General features: G+C 37.2%; 1 pseudogene; it reads right to left on the bottom strand.

Moving 5' to 3' along the window:
* Window positions 1-420: 420 nt before the first annotated feature.
* Window positions 421-6,172, bottom strand: LOC119049395 (dnaJ homolog subfamily C member 10-like; annotated as a pseudogene).
* Window positions 6,173-11,841: the final 5,669 nt, after the last annotated feature.

Here is an 11,841-nt window from a genome sequence, read left to right as displayed (position 1 = left end):
GGGTATAGATGCACAACCTAAAATCATTATGATATGTGATAATTTGAAGATTTTTTATGTGTTAGGGGTGTTTGTGTTGAAATTATAAAATATGCCACCAAAAGTTTTCAAAGAGTGACTATTTACTTACTTACTTACTTACTTACCAAGAAATCTAAGGATAGTGAGTTCCAGTGTCATTTTATTTTTCCAGTATGTAATGTTTATTTATCCCCATCAAAAATGTAGCAATGATCTAAAAAAGATGTCTCACTCATCAAAATTCTGATCTCGCTCATCAGAATTTCCTTTCAATTTTTCTTAATCTTCAATATCATTAAAGATCATTATATCTCTCTTCCCATGTTTTTGTAAATGTTTCAACATTTCATGTATTAAGGTAGTGATCTATTTTGGGTCTCTGGCTTCTGTGTACTCTCCTTAAATATTTCTCTTTGTTCTTTCATCTAGGTAAAATTTAACTGTCAGATAGCTTCTGACACCAGCTTTCTGAAGTGTCTGGGCAAAAACCTGAGAGTCTACCTCCCCAGCCTTCATTTTCCTTTAATCATTCTGTCCAAGAGTTCAGACTCTGGAGTAAAATTTTGACCAGGTTCACACCAGGAAGCATGAAAGTCAACATTTAGTGGTTTCTCTTCTTGTAAAACTTTTTCATTGAAGGTCTGAGGTGTTAGATCTGTGGGTGCTTGAGGTAAATATCCTAGACCCTAGGTTTTTAGGGAATAGGAAATTCTTATTCAAACCATTGTAATTACACCGTTGGTAAGCCTTATTTGATTTTTGGCGGGGTGGGAATCTTATCTCAGAGTATTTCCTAACATTTCTTTGGCACATAGAGAATGATGCTGTTGGCGATCTCTGCTTTCCACATTGATTAGTCCAATTAATGCCCAGGCTGTTCTTTTTCATTCTGACATTAAAACTTGACATGGATCACACTGTGGAGAATAGAAATCAACAACCATCCAAATTTTGGCATGTTTTCTTTGTTTAACTAGTTCATTGAAAGTGGAGGAGGATGTCAGGGAGATCACAGGATGATTTGTAAAGTCCTCTGGGAACTCCAAGGTCTGTTGGGCAGAATGGTGTCCTTCATATTCCTGAATGCTGGACTGTGAAAACTGCTGTTGTTGGCTTAGCTGGAATGTTATGTATGTCACCAAATCCCTCATGAATTGTACACACTAGTTTAACAAATGTAATCTGACCATGAAGACCCTTCGATACTTTTCTTAACTCTGGCAGTAAAATACAAGCTGTGGTTACCAAGAGGGTAAAAATTGACAAGCCATGGTTGTTTGTCATTGACAGAAAAATTATGAAGTCCAAGTTTGGTGACATGAGAATGAACACCTTTTTTTGGCAAAGGCAAGTGAATCATACTGAACCTTCTTTCCATGATTAATTTCACACTGTTTGGTCCCTTGTCCTTTAAACACTGCTAGACATGTCTGAAAAACATAGAGATTGCTATAGATTTCTGGGACTGAGAAACAGTCAAAGTTGCCAACTTGAGTATGTTAATTTTTAAGTAAAATCTTCAGTTTCTTCCTTCAGGGTCATTTTGTTTTTTTTCTTTTTTTCCAGAGTAAAAATATAAGAGCAGCTAATGATGAGTCAAACACTCTTCTAATGTGTTTGCCAAAAGGAGTTTAAAACCTGGAAGATTATGCCGTATTTCTAAATCCATTTCTTAAGTGTCCAGTGACTTAAGCAACAAAATACTACCTTTTTCCTTTTGTTATTTTATGTGTTATTTTGCTCCAGGAGCAAAATAGTAGCACTTGTACGAGGGTGTGCTGGGTGACACTGTCCATCATTGCTACATCATCAAGACCATCCAACAGGCCATTAAGCCTGAGACACGTCTGTGAGGTTAAACAATCTCCTCCTTTGAGACAAAGAGTGATCAGCCAGCCACTACCAGCAGCAAGACTGGTTTGTACAGCATTAGCAAAACCCCCCCTCCATAATTCTGTCATTGTCCATGTAAAATGCTACACGGAGAAATTCACTAAGGTTTCCTTTGATCTGTCACCATGATACTGAAGCAATTCCAGATCTAAAAGTGAAGAGGCCAGGATTACTGTTGACTCCTTTCATTCCGCAAAGCATTCTGTCATCACCACTGTTAACGACTCCAATCCATCAGCTTCTTTAACAAAGTCTCCCCAAGTAGAGGAAGATGCTCTGCACAGGAAATCTCATGTTGGCTCCAGCCCAGGGTCATTTAATCACTCAAAACTGTTGGGATGTTTCAGCATTAGAGTCTGTTATTTTTTGGCTATTCTTTTTGGTGATGAGAGTAGCCTTTGGCTTCTACTATTCCAAACATATTGTCCCACAGAATGAAGAGCAGGGCTGGTCTTTCCACACCTTTCATCTGTCCGTCTATCAGAACTTTGAGAAGCTCCCAGTGTATTGTACTTTGGAGGCAAACAGCCGGAACCAGGCCTCCTGTCTGACCCCTGGCTGAGACAGATGTGAGGTTCTCTGTAATTGGCCTTTTTAACCTTCAGAAGGAATGGGCTGTAGTCACTCCTATAAGGAAATCTCGGATGGGAATTGTTGTTTAGGTAACAAAGACATCTGCTGTATACCACTTGACTACTGGGGTCACAAGAGAAAGACAAGTCTCCTCATGATCACAACACACATGAACAAGGGCCCATGTGAGAATTTGGTTGCCACTAGTAAATGAGATATGATTTTTTAGAGAAAATAGATTCATAACTGATGATTTGCTTACATCTAGAAATCCTATTTTAAGCACACTAAACAGTGTAGAAAGAAAATTCTGTAGGAATAATAATATAAATATGATATTGGCAGTTTTGTGATAATTGTTCAATTACTTTTCAAAGGGAAAAACTGTTATTATTTTAGCAAATAATATATCTAGTAAAGTATAGGGATTGAACATCAGCTCAGTTCCAGCTATGCTACTTATTAGCATTTAGATGTTGCAGAACTTCTGTTACTCTTGATCATTGATGTCTCCACGTGTCATGAAGTCGGTGATGTTGATATTTGAGGAATAAAATGAGACAGTGCAGCGGACATGCAGAGCACAGTCCCTAACCGCCCCCGCAGAGTCTTCGGAATATTCTGTTACTCCACCTGTTATTCCATGAGACCAGTTTATTTATCTTCTTTATTTTAATTAACAAGGACATAAAAAATTGCAATTCATGATAACCTGGGCAATGACTAAGTTTAATTTTTATGGAAAAATATGCTTGCTTAACAAAATATCAGTTGTAATTTTTAAAAATATATTTGAAATATTAAAATGTTTATATAAATTATTGAATTAATAATTAACTGAAACTCATTACCGTTCATCAAAACACATGTGGCATTATATAGTGAACAACACAGATAATCTCTGATTTTTTAAAAGATTTTATTTATTTATCTTTAGAAGGGAAGGGAAGGAGAGAGGGAGAGAAACATCAATGCATGGTTGCCTCTCGTGCATCCCCTGCTGGGAACTGGCCTGCAACCCAGGCATGTGCCCTGACTGGGAATCAAACCACGATCCTCTGGTTCACAGGCCCACTCTCAATCTACTGAGCTATGCCAGCCAGGGTGATAATCTCTGACTTTTTTTATTCTGAAATAAATCAAACAGGAAAAAATGTGATTATACTTAAATTATTATCTTTTTAAATCTCTTGGACAGTTTATATAAACATACATGGAAAGCTATTGGCCTACTTTTTTAAAACTTAATTTGGAATTGTCTTTGTGTATAGGTTCATGTTTAGAAGATTTGCTATTTTAAATATTGGAAACAAATTAAAGGCTTCAAGTGGTTAATTAGTATAAGCTTATTAACTAGAAAAATGACACTTGTGGTAACCAAAACCATGTGAGCAAATTATAGAAGTCCAAGAAAGAAAAAAACACAAGAAAAGATAAAAACAGACTAAGTTTCTCTCACAGGAGGTCATAAAAAATGAGCAGTACTAAAAGGTGGGCATGACTCCTGCTGTGTACTTTACAAATGTCAATGTCATTACCGTTTATTCACACTGAATAATGATGAATACTTGCAGTCAATCTCCCATAACCCTCAGGATGTGATATATGTGATGTATGTGATATATGTGATGTATGTGATGTATGGGTTAGGGTCAAATTTTATTTCATAAATCAGAGAATGTGACTTTCAGTGGCATAAAGCTTAAAGATTAAATTTGTTCTTTGTCTTCTATATTATCAGATCATAACGGTATACCTAGAAAAATATATTTAAATGCTGCTCTATTTCTGTATTTTTCAAAATGAATAATGTTTTATTTCTCTTTAAAGCTGTCATTTCAGTATGTAAAGTATATGTTTATATTTTTATATAGATATAGACATAGGGTAAGGCAAAAGTAGTTTTACAGTTGTGGCTATACGAAACAGAGTTTATTCTTATTTGTTAATTATTATGTAATTTTTCATACAAACAAATGTAAACTTACTTTTGCACTACACTGTATATACATACACATGTAGATAAAAAGTTAAATAGAAAGGCAATCCCACAGTAATAAAGATTTTGATTTATTCCATAGTACTGAATCACTAAAGTAGAATTAAAAACAAAATAGAAAACAGTCAGTTTCATAAATCACTTGGCATGCTTGCATTCAGGTTTTTAAATCATTACACATTATTCATTATGTTATCGATGTAAACATGATGTCTTAAAATGATCCAAATTTACTTAATGATCATTTAAGATACTTTTATCTCAGAAAGGTGTTTCAAATTAGAATATTGAAAGTTGCATTATTTTTGTATTCTGTCCTCTGTTAGTGGGTATAGCTCTAAGGGAAATTTTAGCAGTCACAGTGCAGTTTCCCCTGAAATGAACTCAGGCCTAAACAACACTGTGAGTCGGGGAAGTGCCTTCAGGGCATCTCTATCCCCTTTTCATTTTTCTCTCTTCTCACAACACCCCCCTCTCCTTTAATCCCTGAAGCACCCAGGTTATTTTCAGTTCTGAGCTTCCTTGTTTGTTGAGAACTGCCCTGCTTGGTTTTGTTACCAAACAAGAGGTCCGAGGGAGGGGCAATACAATATTTGGCCCACCTAGGGATGCCAAAAACTGCTATACAACAGGGGCTCCTCCCAAGGACAAAATACTAATATCTATTGGGGTCTTCTGTCTGCCACCAATTGGAAAGACATCTCTTAATGCCAGAGATTCATGAAAAGGAAACAAAATGTTTATTTAATGCTATTCAGGCCTAACGCCTCCACTAAAATATCAAAGTCCTTTAGGGTATACACCTACACCCACACAGCTCCCTTCTCCCACTGTCCCAACTCCAGGTACCGTAAATCAGGAAAAGAACACACGTCTGTGTTTCAGTCCGCTGGCACCATCAGCTGTATCATCATGTAGGCAGGATCTCTCGAGTTAATCCAAAAATCATGTGGCACCTTTTCACAGTCCACTGGCAAGAGTTCTTTCTACCAAGTTCTAGTCAAAGTCTCTCCTGCTTTGCAGGCCCCACAGCCAAAGGGGGCACCCCAGAGCCACGTGGGCCTCTTCTACCAAAGCTGCAGGGGTCTGCACTCCACCAAAAGCATGTGGCTTTCTTCTTCACCTGGCTGTAGGGATCTCCATTCTGGCAAAGCTGCATGGTTTTTCCTTTCACCTGGGAAAGAGGGGGTCCACGCTCTGCTGAAAGATCATGGCTCTCTCCCTCAGGAGTGCAGCCCCTCATTAAATCCTGAGTCCCAGCCACTCCCTTCTCCCTGGCTCCAAACTTGGCCACAGCTATTTAACATATCTATGAAACCAGTTAAAGGTTATAGATATGTTAAATAATCATTCCAGAGGTTAGCTGCAAAACTATTGCTATGCAAAACAGCTCTCAATGGCCCTGGCTCTATTTGTCTCTTCCCCCTGGGGGGCGGGTGAGGACATCTTATATGTCTCTCCAATATTCCTATACATTTTGAATTCTGGACGCCATTCCAAATGTTTTTTGGGGTCCCCCTTGGCTGCACCCTGAATCAGTTTCAGGAATTGTAACTCTACGCCCTGTGGCTAAGGATGAGCCAGACACTACCTCTGGAATGTGAGCCACAGGAAACAAAGCTTGATTCTGGCAGCAAGCTCTGCTTCTGCTTCTTCCCCTGTACCCAAAGCATGGTCAATGTCCATGGCGGGTACGACCAATCAGAGAGCGGCAACCTAGGCCAGACATGATCACTTGGAAGGTCATCATGGAAGGACTTGGGGGCAGTGCAACAAAGAGGGAGTGATGGACCCTCGTCCCCCCACCCCCACCCCCCGGCTATTGTGGCATAGCCCAAGTCCCCATTTCCACCCTGGAGAAGTGCTTCCTGGCTCTAATCCACTTAAGCCTAAAAACCTGTGATGGGGAAGGCAGTGCAGCCCTGTGCTGGAAAGGGCGGGTATCTGGGGTAAATCAGGGATAAGAAAGAATATATAAAAATCCTGTGAAATCTGCTTTGTTTAGAATGGTCTCATTTAAATGATAAGGGTCCAAGCAAGAAGTTTGTTCCTCAAAGTTTTATGGCTTGTTAGCTATCTGACCCAGACTGAGAATAAGCCCTCATAGTTCTTTGAATGCCATCTATTGTTTGATCCCTACCTGTATTCTTGTGCAAAGGAACCCAACAAAAGCCCCTTGAGCAGGGGGCTCTTGGCCCTTCCCCTCTGAGGGACTGGCCACCTTTCCTCCCCAAGCAGATCATGTCTTGGTAGTGTTTGCTTTCATCCATGGCAGACGGGGGGACTTGCAAGGAAAGTCACCCCCACACCTGTTCTTTCCTCTCCACTAAAACATAGATTCTATCACAGCATTCCTTTGAATAATTACTTAGTTATTCGCACTGACAGGTGTATGTTTTTAGTAAACTTTCTTATCTGTACTGTAATTTGATCTTTACATTAAACAATGAGACATTACTTCTTGAACTAGTTGATTATAATAATAGCTACATAAAAGTAGCAAATAGGAATTCCTAGAAATTCACTTTTTCTTCAAACATGCAGAATTACCAGAAAATTTCAGACCTTTCAAATTTAAGGCAAAGTAGATATGTTATTCTGTGATACAGCCATGTCGACTACATGAAGCTACATTCTAACTTACATAACCGCAACTGTGAAATAAAATTTTTTTGAAAAAAAATTTTTCTTTTTTTTATTGATGTTCAAATATAGTACCTATTTGGAATTGGTATGAAGTATTTGCAGTATTTATTTAACTGACTATTCATTTTACACTGCATACATGTTATAAGTTTGGTCAGTGAGCACAATAATCACTATACATTACCTGTATCAAATGAGTTTATGAAATCTAAATTTTTAAAATTTGCAACACATTTGTCCTCATGGGTATCTAATTATGTACTGTGGACCGACTTACTAATTTTATAATACTTCTTCATTTTTATGAAAGGTTTTTAAAAATATTTTATTTATTTATTTTGAGAGAGAAGGAAACAGAGAAAGAGAGGAGGAGAGAAACCTCAATGTGTGGCTGCTCTCACATGCCCCCTACTGGGGACCTGGCCCACGACCCAGGCATGTGTCCTGAATGGGAATCCAACCAACTACCCTTTGGTTCGCAGGCTAACACTCAATCCACTGAACCACATCAGGCAGGGCTCCATCTTTTATTTGCAAGTGTAATTATTACTTTTGAATTTCTCCTGGTTAGTCATTGTATGAGAGGAGGTCAGGCTGAGGTCCCAGTTAATAATACCGTATTTTGAAAATAAACTATCTACATCTTACAAATGTAATATTGTAATGGCCTGCCCAGGAGGGGAGCTAGCCGGTGAGTCAACAGGATCAAGGAGAGCAAGTAACTAAGTAACTGAGGAGTAAGAACAAAGAAATTTGTATTAACTCCTAGCAGCAGTTCCACTTTCTTGCTTCTGCAAGCTGCTTCCTGCTTTCACGCCAGAAGTAAGGGTCTGAGCGACAGACTGCCCACCCTCACCCTATATAAGCCATTACTCCCCACTGATTGGGGCCCAGAATTTGGAGACTGACTCTTCTGGGTCCACGCACATAAAAATAAATTTCCACTCCGTACACCCGAAAGTGGCTGAGTTGTTTTCTGTAACAATATGAATGCAAGTATTAGCACTTTTTTGCAAATATGGAAGCTGAGACATTTAAACATGAAATAGTCTAATGTCATATGACTAGGTCACCACAGAATCATAGCACAACACCTTTCCCAGTGAGTATATTCATTGCTTTCATCTCTATCATCTCTCATCCCTCTTGTAGTATTTGGCTTAGAAACAAGATTCTTAGACTAGAGATGAATTCAAGCTGAGATGTTTGCTGGTGACAATAACTTTTGGAAACATCAATATTTTGTCACCAGCTTTCATTGTCTATAATATGGCAATACAACAAAGCCCAAGGAAGAGAGACATTTTTGAAAATATGACTTCTTTGTTGATATTATGGAAGATCAGCATGAACCCCAAATCTGATTATTGTAACTAGTACAATTAATGCTACTATTTCAGGATGCTACTTTTCTTTTTAAAAATCATTACATGATTAATTAATTAGTTACAAAGGAGTGGTATTTTATATTTATATTCTATATGCGTATTTGTTTATTCATTCAGATATTTATATAGGAGTGTTTTATTTTGGGGATTTATTAAAATATTTTAATAAATAAGAAATATACAGTTTATTAACCTTTATAAAGAGCTGTAGCCTATAACAAATACCCAAACATTGTAAAAGTGCAGCGAACGTGACTGAGTAGTTTTTTTCCCTTCTTTATTTATTGTTGTTCAAGTACAATTGTCTTCATCCCCGCCCCCCACAGCCATCCCCACTTTCTACCCTTGATCCTACTCCCCTTTGGGTTTGTCCATTTGTCCTTTATACATGTTCCTTGACAGCCCTTCCCCCTTTCCCCACCCCCCGCTGTCTCCTCCTACCTCTCCTCGGTTACTTTCAGTTTGTTCTTAGTTTTAATGACACTGGTTATATTTTGCTTGCTTGTTTGTTTTGTTGATTAGGTTCTACTTGTAAGTGAGATCATATGGTATTTGTCTTTTACCGCCTGGCTTTTTTCACTTAGCATAATGCTCCTCAGTTCCAGCCATACTGTTGCAGAGGGTAGGAGCTCCTTCTTTCTCTCTGCTGCATAGTATTCCATTGTGTAAATGTACCACAGTTTTTTGATCCACTCATTTACTGATGAACACTTAGGCTGCCTCCACCACTTGGCTATTGTAAATCGCACTGCTATGAACATTGGGTGCATGGATTTTTTTGAATTGATGTTTCAGGATTCTTAGGGTATACTCTCAGCAGTAGAATTGCTGGGTCAATATGCAGTTTCATTTTAAGTGTTTTGAGGAATTTCGCACTTTTTTCCACAGTAGCTGTGCCAGTCTGCATTCCCACAAACAGTGCACTAAGGTTCCCTGTTCTCCACAACCTCGCCAGAACTTATTGTTTTGTTGATTTGTATATGATGGCCATCCTCACTGGTGTGAGGTGGTATCTCGTTGTGGTTTTAATTGGCATCTTTTTAATAACTAGTGACATTTAGCATCCTTTCATATGTCTCTGGGCCTTCTTTATGTCCCCCTTTGAGAAGTGTCTGTTCAGATCCATTTATTAATTGGACTGTTTGTCTTCCTGGAGTGGAGTCGTGTGAGTTCTTTATACATTTTAGAGGTGGGAGTGCTATCAAAATGTTGAAGGACTATTAAGTTAAAGACAGTGTTGGAACAGTTGAAATCAGTTGTACATCCATATCATAGGAAATATGATATAACGTTCTTCATAAAACTTGGGAATCAAAGACACTTTTTGCTTACAATGTTACCTCTACATTTTTAAGTATATTTAACTTAAATAAAAGTGTTAAAATATGATTTATCATAATTAAACAACCCGATAAATACTCATTCATCATGTATGAGAAGGACCCATAGTAAATGGAAATCCTTTAACCTGCAAATAGATTATCTAGATACTTCTATCCATATAGCTTATTGTGGCATTCTGCATTATCAAATTTTGGATTGTAGTTTATTGTCCTATATGTTACAAATATAACAGAATATTCTATTATCTTTTATATTTTAAATATAACAATATAGAGTGACACTAGTAATTAAAAATGGACATTTAAAATCACATGTAAATAAATTTCAAACTATTACACTAAAAATATACCACTTAATACAAATTTATATTTATTTTTAAGAATAATAAGTATTTGTTTGAAAATGTGCTTTGTAATTTCTCAGTGTTCTTTCATATAAAATGCACTCAGTTTTAAATTACTTCAGGACACATAGAAAGTAAAGCATCATTAAATAATAGTATACTTGAGCAATTATATGTTAATATTAATATAAGCTTATTTGTTTTTTTCTCAAATAGATTCAAGGCTCTTATACACTTTTTAAAAGCATTTGCAGAGGGACTGGTTTTAAAACTTCAGTTTTGTTGGTTTCTAAGTGTAGGAGGTGTTGTGAGTGACTCACCAAATGACTGTGAATGACTCAGTATGCTTTACTGACGTTCTTAAAAGGACAACAGAAAAAACGATTAGATTGATGGAACACTTGGTGTTAATAAAATTCTGTTTGGTCAACAAAACCATCAAGTAGCTCCTGTCCATCCCTGGAGAATGCTTACATCACTTCTGACAAACAGTTTTCAATTGTTGTGACAAACAGTTAGTCATGATTTTCTTCTCCTTGCAGGTCCCTGCTTTGCAACTGCTCCCAAGACTAAGCAACGGCTAAAAAATTGGATGGAGACCTTATCGGCTTATCCTAGGAATTGACTGACTACCACAAGACACTGTTCATTTTTCCCTTGCTGGCTCAACTTTCTGTTAAATATGTCTACTAATGTTTATTACTCCTCCTCATGAAATTTTTATGGAAAAAGAAACCTTTTTCCATTTGATTTTAATATACTTGTAGATTTCTGAGATCTAGGCTCCTTCCCTTGCAATTGTCTTTCTTCTAAGTAAAGTAGTTCCCTATCTAGGTCCAGATTTCTGTTCATTTGACACTACCCAGTGGCTCGAGTTTGGAGACAAAGAGGGGCAGATAGGACCAACTGTACGCTCTGACAAAATATCCAAAGCCGTTCCCACAAATGTACCACCTGCTACAATCAGGTGGTACATTTAAAAAAGACTTCATCCATGATAATGACAAAGGACTTCTATCCATCCCAGAGAGCTAGAGCAGGGGAAAAATTGCTTAATTCCTCTCCATATTACCACTTCAAATAAAGATCCATTTAGAACTGCAAATTTGTGAGACAGTCTTATACAAAACTGATATTCTTTTACTGTGGTCTTCCCCATTATGTATAGAACTATAAATATACCATCTATTTTCCCCCATGAATTGATGTATTGAAGAATAACAAAACAACTACCACAAGGGGAAAACAATATATAAAGTCTGAATTTATTAATTTGACAGGAAAAGAGGATTCAAATCACTCTGGAAGGAGTTAAAATTTGCATTAACTATAGAGTCAACATGTTGGATATGAGACCAGTAAATAGTTACATTAAAATGTTATAAGATTCCCAGGCATTTTTGACTGGTTACTAAAATAAATTTCTCTTTTAACCGATCATGTTTAATCATGAGATATTTTGAGTGGGTATTAAATACAGGTTCACTTCTTAAGTACTGGAAATATTTTCTGTTGTTGTTTCAGGGATATATTTAGGTAAAAGTTGAAAAGTTTTGGTCACAAATCTACCTCATGTTACGTATATTTTGACCACGATTACAGCCACATTATATTTCATTCATCCATGTGCAATA

This window comes from Artibeus jamaicensis, unplaced genomic scaffold, assembly GCF_021234435.1.
Source record: "Artibeus jamaicensis isolate MK-2021 breed Jamaican fruit bat unplaced genomic scaffold, CSHL_Jam_final scaffold_369, whole genome shotgun sequence".
NCBI classification, from domain to species: domain Eukaryota; kingdom Metazoa; phylum Chordata; class Mammalia; order Chiroptera; family Phyllostomidae; genus Artibeus; species Artibeus jamaicensis.
This window is presented reverse-complemented; position numbering and strand designations above follow the sequence as displayed.